Source organism: Odocoileus virginianus, chromosome X, assembly GCF_023699985.2.
Source record: "Odocoileus virginianus isolate 20LAN1187 ecotype Illinois chromosome X, Ovbor_1.2, whole genome shotgun sequence".
NCBI classification, from domain to species: Eukaryota; Metazoa; Chordata; class Mammalia; order Artiodactyla; family Cervidae; genus Odocoileus; species Odocoileus virginianus.
Window position 1 is genome coordinate 14,586,149 of NC_069708.1, and position 25,421 is coordinate 14,611,569.

The following is a 25,421-nucleotide window of genomic DNA, read 5'->3' on the forward strand; positions in this document are numbered from 1 at the left end:
GCAGGTCAAGAAGCAAGAGTTAGAACTGGACATGGAACAATAGACTGGTTCCAAATCGAGAAAGGAGTATGTCAAGGCTGTGTATTGTCACCCTGCTTATTTAACTTATTTGCAGATTACATCATGAGAAATGCTGGATTGGATGAAGCACAAGCTGGAATCAAGATTGCCTGGAGAAATATCAATAACCTCAGATATGCAGATGACGCCACCCTTATGGCAGAAAGCAAAGAAGAAATAAAAAACCACTTCATGAAAGTGAAAGAGGAGAGTGAAAAAGTTGGCTTAAAATTCAAAATTCAGAAAACTAAGATCATGGCATCCAGTCCTATCACTTCATGGCAAATAGATGGGGAAACAATGTAAACAGTGACAGACTTTATGTTTTTGGGCTACAAAATCACTGCAGATGGTGACTAAAGCCATGAAATTAAAAGGCAATTGCTCCTTGGAAGAAAAGTTATGACCAATCTAGACAGCATATTAAAAAGCAGAGACAGTACTTTGCCAATAAAGGTCCATCTAGTCAAAGCTATGGCTTTTCCAGTAGTCACGTGTGGATGTGAGAGTTGGACTATAAAGAAAGCTGAGTGCCAAAGAACTGATGCTTTCGAACTGTGGTGTTGGAGAAGACTCTTGAGAGCCCCTTCAACTGCAAGGAGATCCAACCAGTCCCTGAAAGGAAATCAGTCCTGAATATTCATTGGAAGGACTGATGCTGAAAGTGAAACTCCAATACTTTGACCACCTGATGGGAAGAACTGACTCATTAGAAAGGACCCTGATGCTGGGAAAGATTGAAGGTGGGAGAAGGGGATAACAGAAGATGAGATGGTTGGATGGCATCACTGACTCAGTGGGCATGAGTTTGAGTAGACTCTGGGAGTTGTTGATGGACAGGGAAGCCTGGTGTGCTGCAGTCTATGGGGTCTCAAAGAGTCAGACATGACTGAGTGACTGAACTGAATGCTCTTTATTTAAATTTGAAAAATGAGGTAGCCTGCTTTTGTTTGGGCCTGCCACTGAAGGAGACTGTAATTAGTGAAGTATTTTCAGGAGCACTAGGGCTCCTACCATTAGTCATACCGGATCCAGGACGTTTTAATTGCCCTTTTATAACAAGTGGCTTGACAGACACTTTTGTCTTCACTTGACGTGTTAGAAAAAAAAAATCCCACAACTGCAAACACCACAGCTTAAAAGAAACACCCCTTTGAGAAAGGATGTCTTGAATATAACATCACATTGCTGATGGAATTTAATTATATAGCAACACTTAAGTTTAGTACCTTGTAGCCAGTTTTTACACTTGCGATTTTTGGTTGCTTTAATATATTTACTCAGTATGCCAGATGTAACTTAATCTTTCTAAATACTGAGTCTAGAGGGAAGTTTCAGCTCCAAGTCAAGGCTGACTATAGGAGACAAGAGATGATCTAACTTGCAAGGCTGTTGCAAATTGCCGAGAGGTGATGACAAGGCAATGGTGTAGAGGATTCCTAGTGCTCGGCCCATTCCCCTCTTCAGGGCCAGTATGCTTCTACCCCAACTCCTGGGAATATCAGCCACTGATGCCTTACAGATGAGCCCTTCCCAGACCTTTAGTGGGTTTCAGGGAACTCCCTCACCCGAGATGAGGCTGCCTCCCAGTGGGACATGGGGTCAAAGATTGGCAGAGCCTCAGTTGAGGACAATTCTAAGGGGCTGTCTCAGCTCCAAGAGTCCTGATAGGATCTGCTGAGGTTTTGGTTGCAAATACCTTTTGAGTCAGTTTCCCCTTCCTCACTCCCTTATATGTGTATCTCCTGAGGTCACTCCTCACTGAACCTTCTTCATACAGCTCTCCATCAGAATCAGGCTTCCCAGATGGCTCAGTGGTAAAGAATCTGCTTGCAATGCCAGGGACATGGGTTCAATCCCTGGGTCGGGAAGATCCCCTGGAGGAGGGCTTGGCAACGTACTCCAGTATCCTTGTCTCGAGAATCCCATGGACAGATGAGCCTGGATGGCTACAGTCCATGGGGTCACCAAGAGTCAGATACAACTCAGTGCACAAACATCAGCCACAGCTCCATCAGAGTTGAACCTCAGGGGAACTCACTCTAAGAGAGTATCTTTGATTGGGTTCCTTGAAAGCAGAGCCTGAGGGGGACTTGGTTGCAGGTGGTTTATTAGGGAGGTGACCCTAGGTATCAAGAATGAGGGAGCAGGAGGGTTAAACAGGAAAGAAGTCAGTTAAAAAGTGTCTCATTGAGCTGGTGATGGCTGTGGGCACCCCGGGATGGATCACTCTGGAGATGTCTGAGGAACATGTAGAAGGTGGCTGAGATTTGTCTCACCAAATAATGGGAAGCTGGGGGCTTTTATCCATATACTGTTGCTCCCTATTAAAGGTTTGTCCCTAGGGACACTAATCTGGTGGTCCTGTGTATGACTGAGCCATTTCTCAGGGTATCCAAGAATATCTTGTTACAGAAACTCAAAGCAGACCAGCACATATGTGAGGTGGGATGCATGGTAGCTGGAAAGGACATTGTTCACCAGAGTTCAGCCAAAGTCTGAGGTGGCTGAAGGTTGGTGATGTGGGGCTCTCAAAGAGTCTGCTGCTCAGGGGAAACAGTGCCAGCATTTTTATTTGACAGGAGTTCAAGAAGCTCCTTTACTGTGCCCATCCTTGCACGGAAATGTTCCCTTGAAAATGAAAAGTGCAAGTCACTCAGTCGTGTCTGATTCTTTGTGACCCCATGGACTATTCAGTCCATGGAATTCTCCAGGCCAGAATACTGGAGTGGGTAGCCTTTCCCTTCTCCAGGGGATCTTCCCAACCCAGGGATCAAACCCAGGTCTCCCACATTGCAGGCAGATTCTTTACCAGCTGAGTGACAAGGGAAGCCCAGGAATACTGGAGTGGGTAGCCTATCCCTTCTCCAGTGAATCTTCCCGATCCAGGAATCGAACCAGGGTCTCCTGGATTGCAGCGGATTCTTTACCAACTGAACTATCAGCAAAGCCTTGATATCTCCCATTTTCTTGAAGAGATCTCTAGCCTTTCCCATCCTATTGCATTGCCCTCTATTTCTTTGTGTTGTTTATTTATGAAGACCTTCTTATCTCCCATTGCTAGTCTCATGAAAAACATAGCATGTTAAAAAGCAGAGACATCACTTTGCTGACACTGACACAGGTCTGTATAGTCAAAGCTATGGTTTTTCCAGTAGATATGTATTCATGTGAAAGTTGGACCATAAAGAAGGCTGAGTGCCGAAGAATTGATGCTTTCTAACTGTGGTGCTGGAGAAGACTTCTGAGAGTCCCTTGGATGGCAAGGAGATGAAACTAGTCAATCCTAAAGGAAATCAACCCTGAATATTCAGTGAATATTCATTGGAAGGACTGATGCTGAAGCTGAACCTCCAATACATTGGCCACCTGATTCAAAGAGCCAACTCATTGGAGAAAACCCTGATGCTGGGAAAGATTGAAGGCAGGAGGAGAAGGGGACAACAGAAGGCAACATGGTTGGATGGTGTCACTGACTCAATGGACATAAGTTTGAGCAAACTCCAGGAGATAGTGAAGGACAGGGAAGCCTGGTGTGCTGCAGTCCATGGGCTCACAAAGAGTAGGTCATGACTTAGCAACTAAACAACAAGAAGAAGCTCCTACATTGCAGGGTGAATTTCCAGGGTGAAGCTCTATCCTTTCACACTGAGCTTCTGTATACGGCACAGAACTATCAGTGGAAAGAAAGGTTCAAAAACAGATCAATTAAAAGGTCTTTTGTTTACTTGCCTGCTGAGCTGGTTGAGCAGTCAGTTATTTTATTGGTCCCACTTCTCTGTGTCAAGGTGCTGCTGCTGCTAAGTCGCTTCAGTTGTGTCTGACTCTGTGCGACCCCAGAGACAGCAGCCCACCAGGCACCCCCGTCCCTGAGATTCTCCAGGCAAGAACACTGGAGTGGGTTGCCATTTCCTTCTCCAATGCATGAAAGTGAAAAGTGAAAGTGAAGTCACTCAGGCGTGTCCGACTCTCAGTGACCCCGCGGACCGCAGCCTCCCAGGCTCCTCCATCCATGGGATTTTCCAGGCAAGAGTACTGGAGTGGGGGTGTCAAGCTAGGCATGTAAAAAATAGGTATTGATATGAAGTCCTAGGACATCCAAATTGTGTTTAGATGTGTTTACCTTCAGGAATTGAAAGAGAAAATAAGATTGCTTTCTAAAAAAAAAATACACAGGAGAAAACCAATTGAGAAAACATCAGGGGCTAATCTATGTCCACTTTGAAGTGTTCAGGCCAGTGGCTCTCAAAGCATGGTCCTCAAACCAGCAGCAGCAGTATCATGTGGTGACTTTTAGAAATAGAAATTATTGGGACTCCCCTGGTGATCCAGCGGCTAAGACTGTGCTCCCAATGCAGGGGCACAGGTTCAATTCCTGGTCGGGGAGCTAGATCCCACATGCTGCAACTAAAGATCCTTCATACTGCAATGAAAACCCAGAATAGCCAAATAAATAAATAAAGTTAAAACAAAAAGAAATGGACATTATTGGGTCCCACCACAGACCTACTGAATCTGAAACCCTGGGGATGGGGCCCAGATGTCTGTGCTTTCACAAGCTCCTCCAGGGATTCTGATGTGAGCTAACGTCAAAGAACTACCTGTTTGATTTCAGATCATTCACTTGTACCCATGATTTCAGCAGCCAAACCATGGATTTAATTCACAAATTTTGCTCCAGGTAGGCAGGTTTAGAAGTGAAGGGGCATAAAGTGAGAAGTTATTTAACAGCCATTCCTTTTGCTAGCCTCTGTATTGCATGGGTATACTATGAAGACAAATTTTAAAGATGTTTAAACCATCTGGAAGGTGACTTTTAATCTTTTATGTCTCTGTTGTCAGCTATTGTCTACTTCTGTCCTCCCCACCCACAAAACATCATCAGCAATGTGTCAAGCATTCTTAACAGATATTCGGGATGTAGCAGTGAGTGAAACAGACAAAAATTCTTGTCTTCATGGAGCATGAGGTCTGATGTGTGTGTGTAAGATGCAGTATGTATGTGTGTAAATCATCATTAAATATAAAATAAATTACAGAGTATATTTACTGCTGCTGCTGCTATGTCGCTTCAGTCGTGTCCGACTTTGTGTGACCCCATAGACGGCAGCCCACCAGCCTCCTCCATCCATGGGATTTTCCAGGCAAGAGTACTGGAGTGGGGTGCCATTGCCTCCTCTGACAGAGTATATTAGAAGATGGTAAATGCTATGGAGAAAAATAAGGCAAGAGGGGTGGATAGAGAGTGCAGGAATGGTGGTGGAGGGGGTTTCAATGTTAAATAAGGTGCTTGGGGAGCCTTCACCTTGGTAACACTGGAACCAAGTTTGTAAGGAGATGAGGGGGTGAGCAGTGCAGATAATTAGGGGAATGTAAGTTCCAGGTGGAAGACCAGCAGGATCAAACACGTGCCCCGAAGTGGGAGTGTGCCTCTAGCATTCAGCATCTGTTCTAAACCTAGGTACAGAGAAAATTCTGAGTGACAGGAGAGTTTCATTTGCAACTGTCTGTAATTGACCTGCTAAACCCAGCTGGTTTTGAAAGTGGAGGCATGTGCATCTGTGCTTAAAGTGATGGTGGGAGCTATTATGAGGTCCATTTTATATATAATATATATTTATAAGTTTATCTATACTTAACATTTATACTCTTATTTGTGTAGTATGTATTTGTGAAATTTTTATAATACAGAATATAAATACAGCTTGGCTGCAGTTTCAAGGAGGCAGGAAACCTGAGTGTAAGATGGCACTCATTTCTTACACACCCTTGGTTTCAGAAAGTGTTGTGGAGCCACCTGAGTGCATGAGTGCTCAGTCATGTCTGACTCCTTGTGACCCCATGAACTGTAGCCCACCAGGCTCTTCTGTTATGGAGTTTTCCAGGCTAGAATACTGGAGTGGGTTGCTATTTCCTCCTCCAGGGGACCTTTATGACCCAGGGATCAAAGCCATGTCTCTTGTGTCTCCTGCATTGGGCAGGTGGATTCTTTACCACTGTGCCAAGTCATGTTCAATGATATAAACTCTGAGCCCAGTAGAAGAAATTGAAGACAGTGGAGGAGGCTGGCCTTTCAGCCTTGCCTCAACAACTCCTTGCCTTTTGTGGCTTTAATTCACTTTTATCTAACTTCAGGCTTGAACACTTTTATATCACAAATAACCCCTTGGAAAAATAGTAATGTGGTGTCTTAATGGCCACCCCTTCCTTTTGGTTATGTAAGAAAATTAGTAAGGATCTCAGGGTGGATAATTTTGTTCTAGGTAATCAATCAGGCAGTTCCTTACATGGAGGCAAATAGCAATTGGGGCTGGAGATCTGGGCTAGTAATAACTACAAGAGAGCTTCAACTGATTATGAAAGGAGCCTGCTGATGCACAGCTTTGGAGTTTTCTGTGTCAGCACTAAATGTCTTGATTCAGGTTAAACAAAAACCACCACTGCTTGGAATTAGCAGTCCTCAGCACACTCTTTCACAAGCAGTTTGCCAGAGATGATGATTTATTTGGTGTATTAAGCATAAGGGTAACTTTTCTCATTAGTGCTGGGAAGTGTTTGGAAGGCAGTCTTGGGTTTCACCGTAGTTGTTGTTCAGTCGCTCAGTCCTGTCTAACTCTTTGTGACCCTATGTACTGCAGTATGCTAGGCTTCCCTGTCCTTCACTATTTCCTGGAGTTTGCTCGAACTCATGTCCATTGAGTTGATGATGCCATCTAACCAAGAGGATGCTTGGTTACCCCCTTTCCTCCTGCCCTCCGTCTTTCCCAGCATCAGGGTCTTTCCCAATGCATCAGGTGGCCAAAGTGTTGGAGCTTCAGCTTCAGCATCAACCCTTCAAATGAATACTCAGGGTTGATTTCCTTTAGGATTGACTGGTTTGATCTCCTTGCAGTCCACGGGATTCTCACCATAGTAGGCAGGGTTATTCTTCCCATACATTTCCAGATAGCCCCTTGGATTGTGATGCATTCTGTCAAGGGTTTGCAGGAAACCCACGAAATTTAATAACAGCAGGGTTATAACTACTGAATTCTGGATGTTGGTTCAATACAATAAACAATGAGAATTCAACACTGAATGATGTACCCTACCATTGGATGTAGAGAACTTCCCTTTTGAGGAATATTGAAGAAAGCCCATTTGGAATAAACAAACTGACTTTCCACCTAAAGGAATTAGAAAAAGAAGAACAAATAAAGCCCAGGGTTAGTGGAGGGAAGGAAATAATAAGGGTTAGAGTGGAAATAAATGAAATAGAGATCAAAAAGACAGTAGAAAGATCAATAAAACTAAAAGATGGTTCTTTAAAAAGATAAAGAAAATTGACAAACCTTTAGGTAGACTCACCAAGAAAAAAAGAGAGGGGGCTCAGATAAAAAATCAGAAATGAAGGAGGACAAATTATAACTGACACCGAAGAAATACAAAGGATTATAGGAGACTACTCTGAACAATTATATGCCAAACAAATTAGACAACCTAAAGTAATGGATAAATTCCTTGAAATGTACAGTCTTCCAAGACTAAATCATGAAGAAATCAGAAAAGCTGAACAGACCAATTGCTAGTAAGGAGATTGAGTCAGTAAAGAAAAGTTTCACCCCCCCAAAAAAGTTCAGGACCAGGTGGCTTGACTGGTGAATGCTACCAAACATCCAAAGATTTAATACCTATCCTTCTCAAATTCTTCCAAAAAACTGAAGAAGAGGGAACATTCTAAAATTAAGTTTATAAGGTCATAATAATCATGATACTAAAACCGAACAAGGACACCACACAGAAAAGAAACTTACAGGCCAAAATCCCCAATGAATGTAGATGCAAGAATCCTTGACAAAATATTAGCCATTCAAATTCAACAATACACGAAAAGGATCATACACTCTGATCAAGCGGGATTTATTCCAAGGAATGCAAGAATGGTTTGACATCTGCAAATCAATGATACCACATAAACAAAATGAAGGATAAAAATCATATGGTTATTCCAATAGATGCAGAAAATATATTTGACAGCATTCAACATTGATTTATGATGAAAACTCTCAACAAAGTGGATATAGACGGAATGTACCACAACATAAGATTTCCCAGATGGCGCTGGTGGTAAAGAACCCACCTGCCAATGCAGGACACTTAAGAAATGAAGGTTCGATCCTTGGGTGGGGAAGAACCCCTGGAGAAGGGCATGGCAACCCACTCCAATATTCTTTACCTGAAGAATCCCATGGAGAGAGGAGCCTGGTGAGCTACAGTCCATAGGGTCACATAGAGTTGGACATGACTGAAGCAACCTAGCATGCATGCACAGAGGCACACATGCACTGCAACATAATCAAGGCCAACATATGGCCTTGATACCAAGATTGATACCAAGAGCTAACACTATACTCAATGACTCAGTGCTGAAAGCTCCCATAAGCTCAGAAACAAGATAAGGATGCCCATATTTGCCACTTTTATTCAATAGGGTATCAGAAGACCTAGTGAGAGCAGTTGGGCCAGTAAAAGAAATAAAAGGCATCTAAATTGTAAAGGAAGAAGTAAAGCTGTTACTATTTGCAGAAGACATGATTTATATATAGAAAATGTAAGGACTCCACCCCAAAACTCCCATTAGAACCAATAAACAAATTCGATAGCCCATGTTATGTGTGAAGTGTATAGTTGATTTAACCAGTTCACAGATGAATTCCTAGTTTTCACTCAACTCCTCCCTCTCCCCACATGAAGCCCACAGCCTAGTGGTTGGAAATTTTGAATTAGATGGCTTTCCAGAATGAAGTTTTTTGTACTTCATAGCATTCTACCTCCACCTTCAATGATGCAGTTTGGTGAATGCCAACACTGGCCTTCTGAGGGTGGAGGGATAAGGTAGGAAGAATATCTTCCCTATGACTACTGGAGCCTGCCTGCCTGTGGCAAAGGGGAGAAAGCAGGACCCATCTGGGATCATTGTGCAAGTTTTCCAGCCTGGTATCACCCGCTGCATCTATATTGCATTGCCAGAGAGTCCCTGGCCTTCGCTCAGCATGACTTCGTGCTGTTTTCTTTTCACTGAGTAGATTTAGTTAAATATTAAGGTCACTGTATTCCAATGTCATCACTTATAATCTCTCCCATGACGATCTTCTCTTGCTGTGTCATCCATACATGGAGAGCACTTCCTTTTAAGAACAAAGGGCTCAGTGTGGATTTGATTCTGAAAGGGCAACCCAGTTGGAATAAAGGCCCCACTGACCCTGTAACTCATGTTGTGGGTAAGGCTTTATTTTATTTTATTTTTGAATCTAATCTCTTGCAAACTTGAATTTCAAAACAAGAAATTCACTCTTCCCCAAAATGTTAGTGAAATGTCTTTGGAGTAGCTCCAGTTGCTTCTCTCACTCCAGTGATGGGTGTGGGTGTTTTATATATCCTGCCATGTGAAGGACTCACACAGACCTTTTAAAGTTAATTAAAAAACCTTCCATGGGCTGCCAGATTTGGGCAGCAGTGCTACTCCATAACCTTTTGTACCAGATTAAAAAACCTCTGACAATCAAGGATGTTGCCAAATTTCAAATGAAGTGTTCAGAGTAAATTCAATAAGCTGTACAATTCAGTCAGCTTCACAGTGACTCCTGTTTCTATCAATAGTTCAGAAAGAGCTGCGAGTTTGATGGGGACTGAATCTCTTTCTTTGAATACCTGCTTACTGTACTGTTCCTTTCTAGAGCACCCCACCCCTGCTGCCCCATCACCCACCATGTTTCCGTAACCATAAGAGAGTGTTGTCTGATGTGCCATGGGTGTGCTTTTGACAAAAAGGTTCCTTGTTATATGCAGGATAGGAAACCCTATACACCAGATTACCAATGCACACAGCATATCAAAGCTTCTGAGCATTTCTGCAGAAAATGGTTCATTCTCTTTAACACAGTGTTTTCCACTTATGTCTGACCATACTGCCTATTTTTCCTGTGTAACCTTTAACAGCTTCCCAACGAGCTTGCAACATCTCACAAAGGACTGGGTCGAAGGCTCTGTGGAATTGAACCTTCTGACACTTAAATCTTGTAAAGTCGTGGTTTGCTGTGATAAGCGCAAAAGATACATCCCCAGCAGAACATACTAGGAGACAGCAGGCTGAGGAGGGATGTTTGGTGAGCAGAAATTGTGAATTTCCCCAGTATCCAGTGGGCCACTTGCTCTGGCTGGTGGTTATCAAATATTTGGAGGGAGATTCGGCCAGGTTATAGGACTGAGCTCTTCGTACTCCCAAATATATCCCCCTAAAACATCCCCTTGTATGTATGGTTGTAAAAATTGTCTTTTGCAAACCACCTCATCATCATCTGTCACATGGCTATGACTTTTACACCACCAGCACCATCTGTCTCCTTTGTCCGCTGTGTATACAGTAAAGAGCAGACATCACCGGTGTGCAGTGACCTTGCAACTATGTAAAGAAGACCAGTCTGTGGAGACACATGCTTAGTTCTTTTTTTGTTAAGTATTTATTTCTTTGGCTGAGTCAGATCTTAGTTGTACCACCCATGATTAGTTGCACCATGGCATGTGGGATCTTACTTCCCCAAGCAGGGATCGAACCCAAGATTCCTCATTGCAAGGCTGGTTCTTAATCACTGGACCACTAGGGAAGTTGCACATATACTTAGTTCTTTATGAGGTTTAAGTGAAACTCAGCACCACAAGGAAATCGACCCTGAATATTCATTGGAAGGATTGAAGCTGAAGCTGAAGCTCCAATACTTTGGCCACCAGATGGGAAGAACCAACTTATTGGAAAAGATGCTGATTTTGGGAAAGATGGAGGGCAGGAGGAGAAGGGGTGACAGAGGATGAGATGGTTGGATGGCATCATCAATTCAATGGACATCAGTTAGAGCAAACTCCAGGAGACAGTGAAGGACAAGGAAGCCTGGCGTGCTGCAGTCCATGGGGTTGCAAAGGTTTGGACACAACTGAGTGACTGAACAACAAACAGCACCACAGACCTGACCAAGGTGCAGTCCAGAACTAGTGTTTTGTGGAGCACACTTTCATCTGTCATTACTGGTTTGTAAGCTCCCAACTGCCTGGGTCAGTAGAAACTGGAGAACACTCAATACAGTTTGAATTCTTCAGTAAGGTCAGAGTCAAGGGCCCAGCAGAGAATAAGTGGCACTTTTAAAGCGATTTAACTAGAAGAGAGATTAATGGAGAACTTATTGGGGTGGGAATGAGGTTGAGGCATCTAACAGGGAATGGGTAGGCACCAAGAGAATAGCAACAGCAGGAAGCTATTACTACCCTAGGACTTCCTCTATTTAAAGCAAATTCATCTTTTTTCATGAAAATAAAATTAAATGACAGTGAAATGACACAATTAAAAGCCAGACCAAAGTCAGACCAAACTTCTGTATTTCTTGAAAGAAATCATGTCTAAAGACAAATTTGAAATTAAGCCTCTGTCTTATTGTAGTTAAAGAAAATAATAATTATAATTAATGGACTATAGGCATACATAGGCCAGCTCTAGAGAACAGAGAGACCCTTATAAAAGCTTGCAGATGCTCTCTCAGTCATGTCTGACTCTTTGTGACCCCATGGACTGTAGCCCACCAGGCTCTTCTGTCCTTGGGGTTTTCCAGCAAGAATACTGGAATGGGTTGCCATTTCCTCCTCTAGGAGACCTTCCTGACCCAGCGATCGAACCCGGGTCACCTGCGTCTCCTGTGTTGGCCGACAGATTCTTTACTGCTGAGCCACAGAGCTTACCTATGTAGTATTTTTACACCTCATCTGACTCCATCTTCATACGTGGCAACAAAAACAACAAAAGGATTTTCACAAGAATTGTCTGAGTGTTCTAGATAAATAGCGCTAAGAGTCTTCACAAATCAAGGCCATATATTTAATTTAATTGTAAGTTTAAAAGCAAGTAATGCATTACTAGTACATACTTTAAGAGTAAATGTTTTGAGAAGTACTTATAAATTCTAAAAAGATTAAGGGCATTCCTTGCAATCTGATATTATACACACACACACACACACACACATTCCCTGATGTTTGAATATCTCTGCTCTATTTTTTTCATTTATTTATTTTTGGACATAACATGCAGTATATAAGGTCTTCTCTGACCAGGAAGGGAAGAGGTGAATATTAAGAGGTCATTGGGAGCACAGAGTCTTAACTACTGGACTGCCAGAGAAGTCCTATTCTGATATCTTTCTTGAGTGAGAGCAACAATGAATAAGAACAGTGAGTTCACACAAGGAATGCAGTGCCCTTGTGATCACAGTTTAAATAGGTACAGGTGCACACATTCTTAGAATTAAATAAATTAAATAACAACAGTTAAGTATAGATTCTTAGCTATATAAAAATGTAGATTTTGAGATGAATACCAAAGCATAGCAAGACTAGTTTAATCAACTTTATTCCTACAAGCTCTCACATTTCTAGGTTAAGTCTGGTCATTGATCTAATTTTGATAAAGTTGATGTGAAACTTGACATTTTACAGATTGAATAGGATCTACACTTCTTTAGGAAGGCTTAATTAAAGTACTTTTAGGTTCATTTGTCACTTCTAGACCATTGCTCCCTTCCCATCTCTTTTGAGGGTGTATCATCCTCTCCCTTTTTCCCTTGGGATCATCAATTAACCTCCAGTGTACTCTCCTATTCATTTATTGAAGATTTTAGCTCCCATGTCACAATTTTCATCCCCATTATTCTGGGGGTAAGTTAAAAGTCCCATGGAAAGTGAAAATGTTAGTCACTCAGTCATGTCTGACTCTTTGCGATCCCATGGAGTGTAGCCCACCAGCTTCCTTTGTCCATGGGATTCTCCAGGCAAGAATACTGGAGTGGGTTGCCATTTCCTTCTCCAGGGAATCTTCCCGATCCAGGGATCAAATCTGGGCCTCTGACACTGCAGGCAGATTCTTTAACATCTGAGCCACCAGGGAAGCCCATAGAGATGGCTACTCAGTTCTTTGACCTCTTTGTATTCAATGACTGTCTCACCCACCATTCTCCAGCCCCCAAATTCCAGTCACCCTGGGTACCATCATCATTGAAAATCACTTGATTTCCACATTTACTCTTTGAACAGGTTCTCCTCCTTGTCCCATGGAAAGCTTCATTTTCTGGTTCATTTGCAGTATGGGACCATGTGAGTAGTCTGGCCAATGGCCCAAAAACTGTATAAATGAATTTCATGCTTTCTTCCCATGCCACAACCACTGAGGCAGGTGCAAAATATATAGATGGTCCAACTTTCAGATGTTACCCCAGATAACTGAGTGACTGTGGCAGAAATCCCTGCTGATCTGCATAGTACACATTATATAAGTGAGAAAAAAATTGTATCTTAAACCAGTGCAATTTTGGAGTTTATTTTTATGACAGCAATACTTACCTTATAGTGACTAATGCACTCTTCTGCCCACTACCCTCTAGTCATTTGCCTGACTACCATCTACCAAAACTGCTTTTGATAAGGTCACCATGTCCTCCATATTGTTAAGCACGATGACTACTTTTTAGTCCTATTTTAATTTACCTCTCAATAGCATTGCATACAGCCTATCATTCTCCAATCTAGAAATATTCCACTCCCTTGGTTTCTATGACACCAGATTCTCTTGGTCACTTCTTCTTGGTAACTTTTCCTGGCTCCTCTTTTTCTTTCTTCTTGGTAACTTTTTCTGGCTCCTCTTTTTCTTTCTTAACCTTTTGGAGTTCCTCAAAACTCAGGCTTTATAGTTTTAGCCATACTGGCCTTCTCTCAATTCTTTGACAGAACCACACTTTCTGCCTCTGACCTTTGCACTTCTTAGCCAGGAGCAAAGAGGGGAATGGAGATGTTAAGTCAGATGGAAGGAAGGGAAAAATATTCCAGAGAAACTCCTATACTGTAGATTTCATCTTAACTACCAGTTCTTCAGAGATTATGTCCCTCACATCTCCAAACTAAGTTGTGTCCCCCTAATTATTCTCTCTGATAGTACCCTGAACGTTTTCTTTATAGCATTTACCATATATTATTGTAATTATAATTATTTGTGTAATTATTAAGTATCTGTCTCCCTTATTAATATACACATTTCTTAAGGATTGTTTCTGTTTTGCCTACCATTGTATTTTTGGTGGTTATCACAGTGCTTGGTTCATAGTAGATGATCAGTAAATTTTTGTTGAATGATTATTACATGACTGGTAGTTCTCATCTTTGCTATTATACTTTTATGAAACATAATGCATTTTTCAAAGGCATATGGAGCAACAGTATGGCCACATAGTCAGAAATCCCAGTTTAATCCTGGAAATCATATACATCTTCAAATTCCAGGGACTGCATATCTTTTTAGGGGGGCATAGTTCATGTTTGCTTCCCTGGTAGCTCAGCTGGTTAAGAATCCGCCTGCAATGCAGGAGACCACGGTTCAATTCCTGGGTTGGGAAGATCCGCTGGAGAAGGGATAGGCTACCCACTCCAGTATTCTTGGGCTTGTTTAGCCTAAACAGTTCCTCTTGAAATTGTGTCACTCATAGGACAGATGGTTAATAATTCAGATACATTGTGAGGTTTGCCTTCCAAATAAAGCTGCAGAAATTTGAAGTATAATGCATAAAAGTGTATGAATCTCTTCTGCAATTGCAATTTTGTTTCTACCTAATAGTTCTATAATTTTTTAAAGTTTGCTGTACTACACTGAACTCAGGGGTTTCTATACAAAATAACTGGAATATTAATGTCAATTTGCTCCATCAGTTTGAGTGTGAAAACTTGTACTTCCTTAACTAAACAGCCAAGGCAGCCTCCCCCACCCCACTCCTGTAGAACTTTTTGATAAGATAAAAATTAATCTGTGGAATTAATTTGGATGCCTGGATTATATATGTTTTTTAAGAGATTTGCTGAGTGGCATATTTTCACTTTTCTGTCAAATAGCTTTTCAGTAAGTACACTGACATGAATAAATTAATGGTTTTTGATAATTTCCTCCATCTCTCACTCAGAGAGCTGTATTTGCAAATTTAATAGTATACATTCTTCTTACAAATGTTGTAGTGAAAGCAATACACAACTACCTTCTATTTCACTCAAAAGGAAAAAGAAAAATTTCTAACCTCAAGATTATATCAATAGATGCAGAGGAAGCAATCTGATAAAATCCAAAATCCATTCATAGTAAAAAAAAAATTATCAACAAGTTGGAAATAGAAGGAAATGTCCTCAGCCAGGTAAAGAAGCTGTACAAGTACCCTATAGCTAACATCATACTTAATGGTGCAAGACTAAATGCTTTCCTCTAAAGACTGGGAACAAGGCAAGTCTTTCTTCTCTTACCCTTTCCTATTGGACATGTACTTGAAGTTTTAGTGCAATAAGGCAGGAAAAGAGGTAAGAGGCATCCGGATTGAAAAGGCAGGAGTAAACCAATCCTAATTAGCAAATAGCACAATTCAGTATATAGAAAAAGCTATGATATCCACAAAAGTTACTCGTAGAATTAACAAACCCCTTAAGCAAGGTCATAGGATATACTATCAATGTAAAAAAATCTTATTTGTAAGCAATAAACAATTCAAAAATTAAATTAAGAAAACAATCTCATTCACAATAGCATAAAAAGAAGAAAATACTTAGAAATAAATGTAACAAAACAGCAAGAATTCTATGCTGAAAACCATAAAACATTGCCTACAGAAATGAAAGAGGATCTTAGAAAATGGAGAGACATTGCATGTTTATAGATTGGAAGTCTCAATATTATTAAGATGGCAATTCTCCCCAAACTGACTTATAAATTCACTGCAATCCATATCAAAGTTCCAGCTTGCTGTTTTTTTTCCCCTAAAATTGACAAGCTGATTCTGAGATTTATTTCAAAATGCAAGGGACTCAGAATCACTAGTACAGTCTTGAGAAAGAAGAACAAAGTTAGAGAACTTGTACTTGGTGATTTCAAAACTTAGTGCAAAGCTAGAGTAGTCAAGGGGGCCTCTCCGGTGACTCAGCAGTAAAGAATTCGCCTGCCAATGCAGAAGACTTGCCGGAGACATGGGTTCGATCCCTGGGTCGGGAGTATCCCCTGGAGGAGGAAATGGCAACCCACTCCAGTATTCTTGTTGGGAGAAACCCATGGACAGAAGAGTCTGGCAGGTTATAGTCCATGGGGGCACAAAGAGTTGGACATGACTTAGTGACTGAGCGCACAGAGTAGTCAAGACAGTGCGGTACCACCATAAGGACAGGCATTTAGATAGAAGAAATGGTAGAAGGGCAACTGGATACCCACATGCCAAAGAACACATTTAGACCCTTACCTCACACCATACACACATATCAACTCAAAGTCAATTTAGACCTAAATAGAAGAGCTAAAACTACAAAACTCTTCAAAGAAAACATAGGAATAAATCTTTATGATCTTGGATCAGACTTCCTTAAAGTAAAACCATTTATGCTTCAAAAGATGTTATTAAGAAAATGAAAATACAGGTGGTAGACTGAGAGAATATTTTCAAATCCTATATCCTAATGAAGGAATTTTATCCAGAATATATAAAGTGCTCTTGTGGTCAACAGTAAAAATAATAACCCGATTTTAAAATGAGCAATGGATAGGAATAGATACGGCTCCAAAGAAGTTATACAAGCAGCTGGTGAACACATAAAAAACTGCTCGACCTGATTAGTCATCAGGGAAACAACCCAAAATGTCCATCAACTGGTGAATGGATAAACAAAATATAGCCTATCCATACAGTAGAATAGCATGGGGCAATAACAAGGAATGAAGTATAATACATGCTCCCTCATGACTGAACTTGAAAAAACATTATGCTAAATGAATGAAACCAGAAGTAAAAGACCATGTATTGTATGATTCCATTTAGATGAAGTGTCCAGACAGAAAGCAGATTAGTGGCTGCAGGGGATGGGCAGTGGGGTGGACTGGAGAATGTGCCTGCTAATTCATATAATTGGGCTAATGAAATGTTCTGGAATTAAATAGTGGTGGCTGCACAACTCTGTGAATTTACTAAAAACTACTGAGTTGCACATTAAAAATAAGTGAATTTTATGTTATTTAAATTATACTTCAATAAAGGCATTAGAAAATAAAAATAACTCTCTGGCAACAATTCCCTTATTACTAGTGCCATTTGCGTGCCAGTTGAACTCAGTTTTTTCATATTAGACCAAACTTGAAAAATTCTTTACTTGTGCAATGTTAGTCTGTTATTTATGTAAGCAAACTAATTAGGTGTCAGATTTGTCTTTCTTTCTTTGTTGGTTATTTTTTTTCCACTAAACGCACAAGAGGAATCTTTCCATGGTCAACTAGATTGCATTTCTTGTGCAGTAGTTAAACCCTTAGGCTCCAGGGTTTGGAGATTCTGCCTCCATCACTTAGCTGTGTTAATCTGGACCTCAATCACTTAAACTCTCAAAGTCTCCCTCATCTTTAAAGTGGAGAGAACAACAGACATGTCTTCATGTTTATTTAGAAGGATTAAATAGGCTTTTTATGGTGTCTGGTGCATTGTAAGTGTTCAATCAGAATAAATGCAATCTACTCTACGGGCTGAATGGTAGACACCCTGGTATAAACCATTAATCCACTTACTAATTACAAGACTTGCTCAAGTTTGTCTAAGACTGAGCTGGAAGTAAGATCTTCTGGCTCTTTGTTCTGTTTCCTTTCAGATTCCAGCAGGCAGAGTGGATGCCCTGTTTCTTCCTCCCCACCCCACCTTCTTGACCCCCCATCCCCTGCCCCGTCCCAGCCTTAACATGGTCTTGATTTTGAGTTTCCTAGATGGTTTGGATGTATAAAAGTCTCAGAACCAGCTGCTGTAGGCTGGATGCCCCCTGAGAGTCACTGTTCAGTATGTGGGAATGGTTCCAAACCTTCAGAGCCTGTGAAAGTGAAAGTCACTCATGTGTCTGACTCTTTGCAACCCCTTGGACTGTAATCCATGGAATTCTCTTGGCCAGAATACCAGAGTGGATAGCCTTTCCCTTCTCCAGGGGATCTTCCCAACCCAAGGATCGAACTGAGGTCTCCCACATTGCAGGTGGATTCTTTACCAGCTGATCCACAAGGGAAGCATTTTGGGTGAAGCTAAAGTGGCTTTGAGAATGGCCTTAGACCTGCGATGTATATGCAACAGGAAGAACTTTTGCTTTTTTTTTTTTGGCAGTGTCTTTCAAATTTTGCTTTGTAGCTAGCCATGATGAGATTTTTCAGAGCTTCAAAACCAGACAGAAACTGCACCTAAAGAAGAATTTATAGCCAGGATATAAAATGAAGTGGATATCAAAGGGGGGCCAAGTTTCCTCTAAAAATAACAAAATCAGAGGACAGGGAGTAATGGTCTTAAGAGCAATACCTCTGAGAGAGATTCATAACAGAGTCCAGCCCATAGTTAAATTATCAGTTCATGGAGTAAGAGATCTTGTTCCAGCTACTTGGACTCTTAGCACTTTATAAATTAATATGGACCAGACTCCAAGTCAAATGCACACATCGACATTGTGAAGGAGAATTTCTGCTACTTGCACCATGTTGGAAAAGAGTTGTTTCAAAGGTCCCAGAAATCAAAACCAGGTCTCCTGTGTTCTGGGTGGATTCTTTACTGTCTGAGCCACCAGGAAAGCCCAGTATCCCCCCACCCTGCCAAAAAAAAGTTAACTTGCCTACTATATTCTTGCCATGTCTTCATTCTCTTTCTTATACATCTCCTCATCTCTCCACCTTCTGCTCTGCTGACTTCTACCTGGCTCTACTGCACAGCAAGGTAAAGTGTGAGAGGAGATATTGAGTGAATGTGGTGTAGCCTGCAGACTGATTTTTCTTAGTCCAAATCTTTCTTTGCTCATTTTAAGAAACAAAAACAACAAACATTCCCTCCCACACTTTCGGTTCTTCTTTGAAATATCACCTGGTATTAGTAGAAGAGCATTTGTCTTTTTTTGACTTCAGGTGCGGAGAATTGAATTGATCACACTTCCCAGTTCAGGGCATACCTTTTGGTTATTTTCTTTTTACTCCCCAAACTCTTCTCCCAGCCCTCACTCTTACTATTATCAGATATCCATCCATCTCTGCCTGCTGGGTGAAGCCAACCACTGTAGACTCCACTACCCGAGCTCCCTGGCTGCTTTTTCTGTTGAGCTTTGACCAATGAGAGGCACTGGCAGGAGGATGGAGGTGAGGTGGGAGGGGATGGGGTATTTGTGCAGTGTCTGGCAATGGTTGCCTCCCTCCTCAGTGCAGCACCTTTCAGGCAGTTCCTTGGTTCCAGCCCTGCTGTATGCATGCTTAGTCACTCAGTCACATCAGACTCTTCACGGCCCCATGGACTGTAGACCACCAGGCTCCTCTGTCCATGGAATTTTCCAGGCAAGTATACCAGAGCGAGTTGCCATTTCCTTCTCTAGGAGATCTTCCCAACCCAGGAACTGAACATGCATCTCTCCAACTCTCCTAGGGTTACTTTAAAATGATGTCCTCCCCTTGCCCCTTTAGCCCTAGAGATGCTAATGGCAGGAGGAGAAGGAGATGACAGAGGATGAGATGGTTGGATGTCATCACCAACTCGATGGACATGAGTTTGAGCAAGCTTCAGGAGTTGGTGATGGACAGGGAAGCCTGGTGTGCTGCAGTCCATGGGGTTGCAAAGAGTCGGACACGACTGAGCAACTGAACTGAACTGAACTGAATTCTGATGGCTTCCTGCTATTACTTTCTGGGGTAGGTAGAATAATGGTGCCCTGAATATTTCCACATCCTAATCCCTGGAACCCATAAGCGTGTTATCTTAAGTGGTAAGCAGAATTTTACAGATGCGATGAATGTTGTGAACCTTGAGATGGGAGATCATCATACTTTATTTGGGTGAACCCAATCTAATGAACCTGGTCCTTAAAAGCAGCTGTGGTCAGAAAGAGATGTGACAATGGAAGTCAGGTCTAAGAGATCAGATGTTGCTAGTTTTGAAGATGCAGAAGGGGGGCCATGAGCCAGGGAATGTGGACAACCTCTAGAAGTTGGAAAGGTCAAGGAAACAAGTTCTCTCTTGACGCCTCCGTCTGGATTGCTGCCTTGCTGCCACATTGATGGACACATTGATTTTAGCCAGATCTACGCAGGGAGCCTACAGAAATGTAAGATGATAAATTGATGTTGTTTTAAGCCACTAAATTTATGGCAATTTGTTATAGCAACAATGGAAAACCAGCACACCTTCCCTATCCTCTTTTTTTTTTAAGCTTCCACTCTCCCCACACTGCTGTAGGTAGTCCATTCACTAGCACCTCTTCCTTTAAACTATTTGGAGTGGAATCTGTTTACTCTTCTTACAAATGTGCCCTCTCATTTTGTTCTTCCTTCCTTTCTTCTGCCATTTATTATCTATGCCCACACTCAATCTTCTATCCCATTAAACGGGCTTCCCTGATAGCTCAGTTGGTAAAGAATCTGCCTGCAATGCAGGAGAACTGGGTTCGATCCCTGGGTTGGGAAGATCCCCTGGAGAAGGGAAAGGCTACCCACTCTAGTATTCTGGCCTGGAGAATTCCATGGACTGTATGTATAGTCCATGGGGTCACAAAAAGTCCGACATGACTGAGCAACTTTCACTTTCATACATGTAACTTGCCTAGTAGATACAAGTGAATGTATACATTTTAAATTTATATAAGCTATCTTCTATAATACATTGAATTTTTTCTTAGTTTTTAAGTTTCATCAATGCTATATTTTTGAGAATGATCCAAGTGGCTGTCTGCTCTGTAGTTCCTTGCTTTTGATGGTTGCATCCTTGAAACATGTGGTCCAGTCATCAAAGGAATCAAATGAAACCAGGAGGGGTCTGAAAGATCCTGAGAAGAGAGCAACCTTAGACCTACTTTAGACCTTGGGGTGAGGGCAGAGAGCAGGGAGATTGGAAATGGAAGGAGAGGAAAAGTGAGGTGATATGACTGGAGTGATATCCTCTGAAATCTTTCACTATAAATTTATAAAATGAGCATGAGGGAGAGATTCCATCAGTAACAAGTAGCTTACCAGCATTTACATTTTGTCCAGTCTCCCTAACTTTCTGTACCTTTTATTGGCTTACCTCAGACATTTCTCTCTGATTCCAGGAAGTAAAGCAAAGCAAAGTACAGTGTATCTTGCCAGGTTCTTAAATTGTGGTGCTGACCAAGACCTTATTTAGTTTCCTGATAACTAAATATTCATCTCCCTTGTGTAAATTTACTGCCTCCTGAATTTGGAACCATATGTAGATCTAACTCATGCAAATAACTACTTTTTTTTTTTTTTAAATAACTACTTTTTTGACCCATGTTAGTATTTCTTTTCAAGTAATTATATATTTTCTTCTTAGTGGAAATAGCCTTTTTAAGCTTTTATTTCTGATTATAAAAGCAATTCATGATTATCATACAAAAGTATTATTCCAGTAAAGTATTATAATAATACAAAAAAGAATAAAGATATAAGCGTTAGTTATTATCTTATCTGATTTTAACATTTTTGGAATATACTATTTTAGCCTTTCTTTTTCATTAATAATATCCATTCAATAAATATTTATCATGCAATCTATGGTGCTAGGTGCTGGGAGACAATGATGAGCAAAAATAACAAAATTGCTGCCCTCTGGACCTTGTAATCTAGTGAGGAAGAATTATATTTAATTATATGATTATTTAATGTCTGCAACAGTTAGGATGCTTTTGCTGATGTATCAACCAGCTATTGCCACAGTAATGCTCCATAATATATCACCCCAAACTCAATGGCATACAACAATAAGCACTTATACTTATGATCACAATTCTGCAGGTCACTTGGGGCAACTGTGTTTTAGAGAGTGGGTCCATGAACTGGCAGAAGTTGCTCTATTTTAGGGTGTCAATTGATTCTTGTACCAGGCTTAAAGTCAAAGCAGCTAATTGCAGGGAGGCAGGGGGATGCTTTTCCCATAGTGGATCATTGGAGAGAACAAGAGCCAACCAAACCATGAAAGCACGTGGCAAACCTTTGCTTTCATTATGTTTGCTAACATTCCGTCAACCAAAACAAACCACGTGAACAAGCCCAAAATTAATGGGTAGGAAATATCACACCTCTCACCAAGAGAACACAGTAAGGGTGGGAATGTCTATTATAGATGAATGAAGAATTGATATCAGTAATTCAACCTACCATGTAACACACAGCCAAAAGTGTTACTGATATTTTCTTCTCATGGCTGAAACATTCATAAGCATTATATTCTCTTATGAGATTATCCAAAAACAGGAAGAGAGGAGTCCTGTCTTGTTCTTTGCTAGTAATCCCGTCTTGTTCTTTGCTAGTAATCCCACTCCCCATCTTCATGTTCTTTGACTTCTCATTAGTGAGGGTTGCTTCACATGTCCACTCCTAATTCAGTCACTGGTAGGGAGAATACATTGACATGATTGATCTGCACTAAAAATCATTTACATCATGGGGCTAGGGAATGGTTCCTGAAACACAAGTGCCTAATATCTGAACAAAATGGGAGTTATATAGACATGAATAATAAGGTGAGATGGCATTTAGCAAGACAACTAATAGTCTTACCAGTCTGCTTCATTGTATTAGCGTGATTGTCGTAAGGGTTCTAAATTGTAAGCAATTACAAGAGAACTTTAGCTTGGAGAGAGAAGTCAGGGAAATGAGTATTAAGTTGAAATTTGAAGGATGGGTAGGAGTTACCTGCACATAGAACATTTTGGGTAGAGGGACATGCATAAAAGTTTTGTAGTGGAGTGAGCTTGGGTCATGGGAGTCTTAAGGAATGTGAAAGTGTGGTGGTAAACATGATGGGAATCAAGGCTGTGGAGGATAAGAATCACACCACTGAGGGCCTTGCAGATCAAGTTAAGGCTTTTATTCTTCATCCTAAGAGCAATGGAAAGTCACTAAAGAGCTTTAAGCAAGGTAATGATATGATCAGAATTGATTTTAAAGGAAGGTCTCACTAGCTACAGTGTGGAGACAAATTGAGGAGATTCTGGAATGACTGGAAGGGAGGTCAGTTGGGAATTTATTACACAGTTCAGCTGAGAGTAGATAATAGTTTAGTTAGAACAGTAGTGGTAGAGACAAAAAGATTTTAGAAATGCTAAATTTTAGAAATATTTAAGAGGTAAAAATAGAACCTAATGATGAATTATGTTTACAGGTAGTGACAGATATAGATATCAAGGAGTAGCCTTAGATTTCAGGATTATGTAGCTGGATCAATGTTGGAACCAATCATTGAGACAGAGAATACAGGAAAAGGCCCAGGTTTGAGCAGGAAAAGCACAAGTACAGATGTTCAGCTTAAGCTGCCTTTGAGATACATAAAAATAATCATTAGATTTATAGGTATTAGATATTATGGGTTATCTGCACATAAATAGTAATTGATGCCAAAGATATTAATAAAAGAGTATATAAAGTGAGAGGAGTAAGGGGTCTAGGAATAAGCCTTGAGGAATAACAGTGTTTAAAGAGCTAGTAGGGGAGGATGAGCTTACAAAATGGCAAAGGAAGCTGAGAAAGAACAGATATGTAAAAAAGAAACCCACAAAACAAAGACAAAACCAAAAACCCAAATATAGAAAGAAGACTTAAAAACCAAGTTCATGCCCACCAAGGAATGCTCCTCTCTTGGGCTTTCCAGGTGGTGCAGTGGTAAAAGTATCCACCTGCTGATGCAAGAGATGTAGGTTCGATCCCTGGGTTGGAAGATCCTCTGGAGTAGGACATGACATCCCACTCCAGTATTCTTTCTTGGAGAATTCCATGGACAGAGAAGCCTGGCAGGCTACATATCATCTATGGGGTCACAAAGAGTCAGACATGACTGAGTCCAACAACAAGGACTGAAGTTAAATTGGGTTTGGTAACATTAAGGTCATAGCTCAGAAGTAAGTTAGCAAGTACTGTTTTGGTGAAGTGATGAATGTAGATTGCAGTGTGTTGAAGGGTAGGAGTTGAGAAAATGGACATGTTGGCTTTGAAGTGGACAGAATTTGTAGTGGGAAATGTAGCTAAAGGAGGTTGGGATGATGAAGAGAACTTAAAGTTGATGAGAAGTATCCAGTTGAGAGGAAGAGTTTATTATATGAGAGGCATGGCATAAGAAAGACCAAGATTCTTCAGAAAACAGGAAGTAATGGGATCCATGTATGTATTTATGTAGTTAAAACTTACATGTTTATATATATATATTTCTGTATATAAATTATTAAAACACGATATATTTGATTGCAAAGAATACAATGCCCCACCAACAAAGTATTAAACAAGAAAGACATTTGACTATCTTACCTAATTCAAAAATTGGAAGTTGGCATTTCCAACTTTGTGACATTGTACAGGAGGCAGTGATCAAGACCATTCCCAAGAAAAGGAAATGCAAAAAGGTAAACTGGTTGTCTGAGAAGGTCTTACAAATATCTATGAAAAGAAGAGAAGTGAAGGCAAAGGAGAAAAGGAAAGATATACCCATTTGAATGCAGAGTTCCAAAGAATAGCAAGGAGAGACAAGAAAGCCTTCCTCAATGATCAGTGCAAAGAAATAGAAGAAAACAATAAAATGGGAAAGACTAGAGATCTCTTCAAGAAAATTAGAGATATCAAGGGAACTTTTCATGCAAAGATGGGCACAATAAAGGACAGAAATGGTATGGACCTATGAAGAGGTGGCAAGAACACACAGAACTATACAAAAAAGATCTTCACGACCCAGATAATCATGATGGTGTGACCGCTCACCTAGAGTCAGACATCCTGGAATGCAAAGTCAAGTGGGCCTTAGGAAGCATCACTACGAACAAAGTTAGTGGAGGTGATGGAATTCCAGTTGAGCTATTTCAAATCCTAAAATATGATGCTGCAATCAATCCTAAAAGGAAGTGCTGCACTCCATATGCCAGCAAATTTGGAAAACTCAGCAGTGGATATAGGACTGGAAAAGGTCAGTTTTCATTCCAATCCCAAAGAATGGCAATGCCAAAGAATGCTCAAACTACCACACAATTGCACTCATCTCGCATGCTAGCAAAGTAATGCTCAAAATTCTCCAAGTCAGACTTCAACAGTACATGAACCATGAACTTCCAGATGCTCAAGCTGGATTTAGAAAAGGCAGAGGAACCAGAGATCAAATTGCCAACATCTGTTGGATCATCAGAAAAGCAACAGAGTTCCAGAAAAACATCTACTTCTGCATATTAACTATGCCAAAGCTTTTGACTGTGTGGATCACAACAAAATGTGGAAAATTCTGAAAGAGATGGGAACACCAGACCCCCTG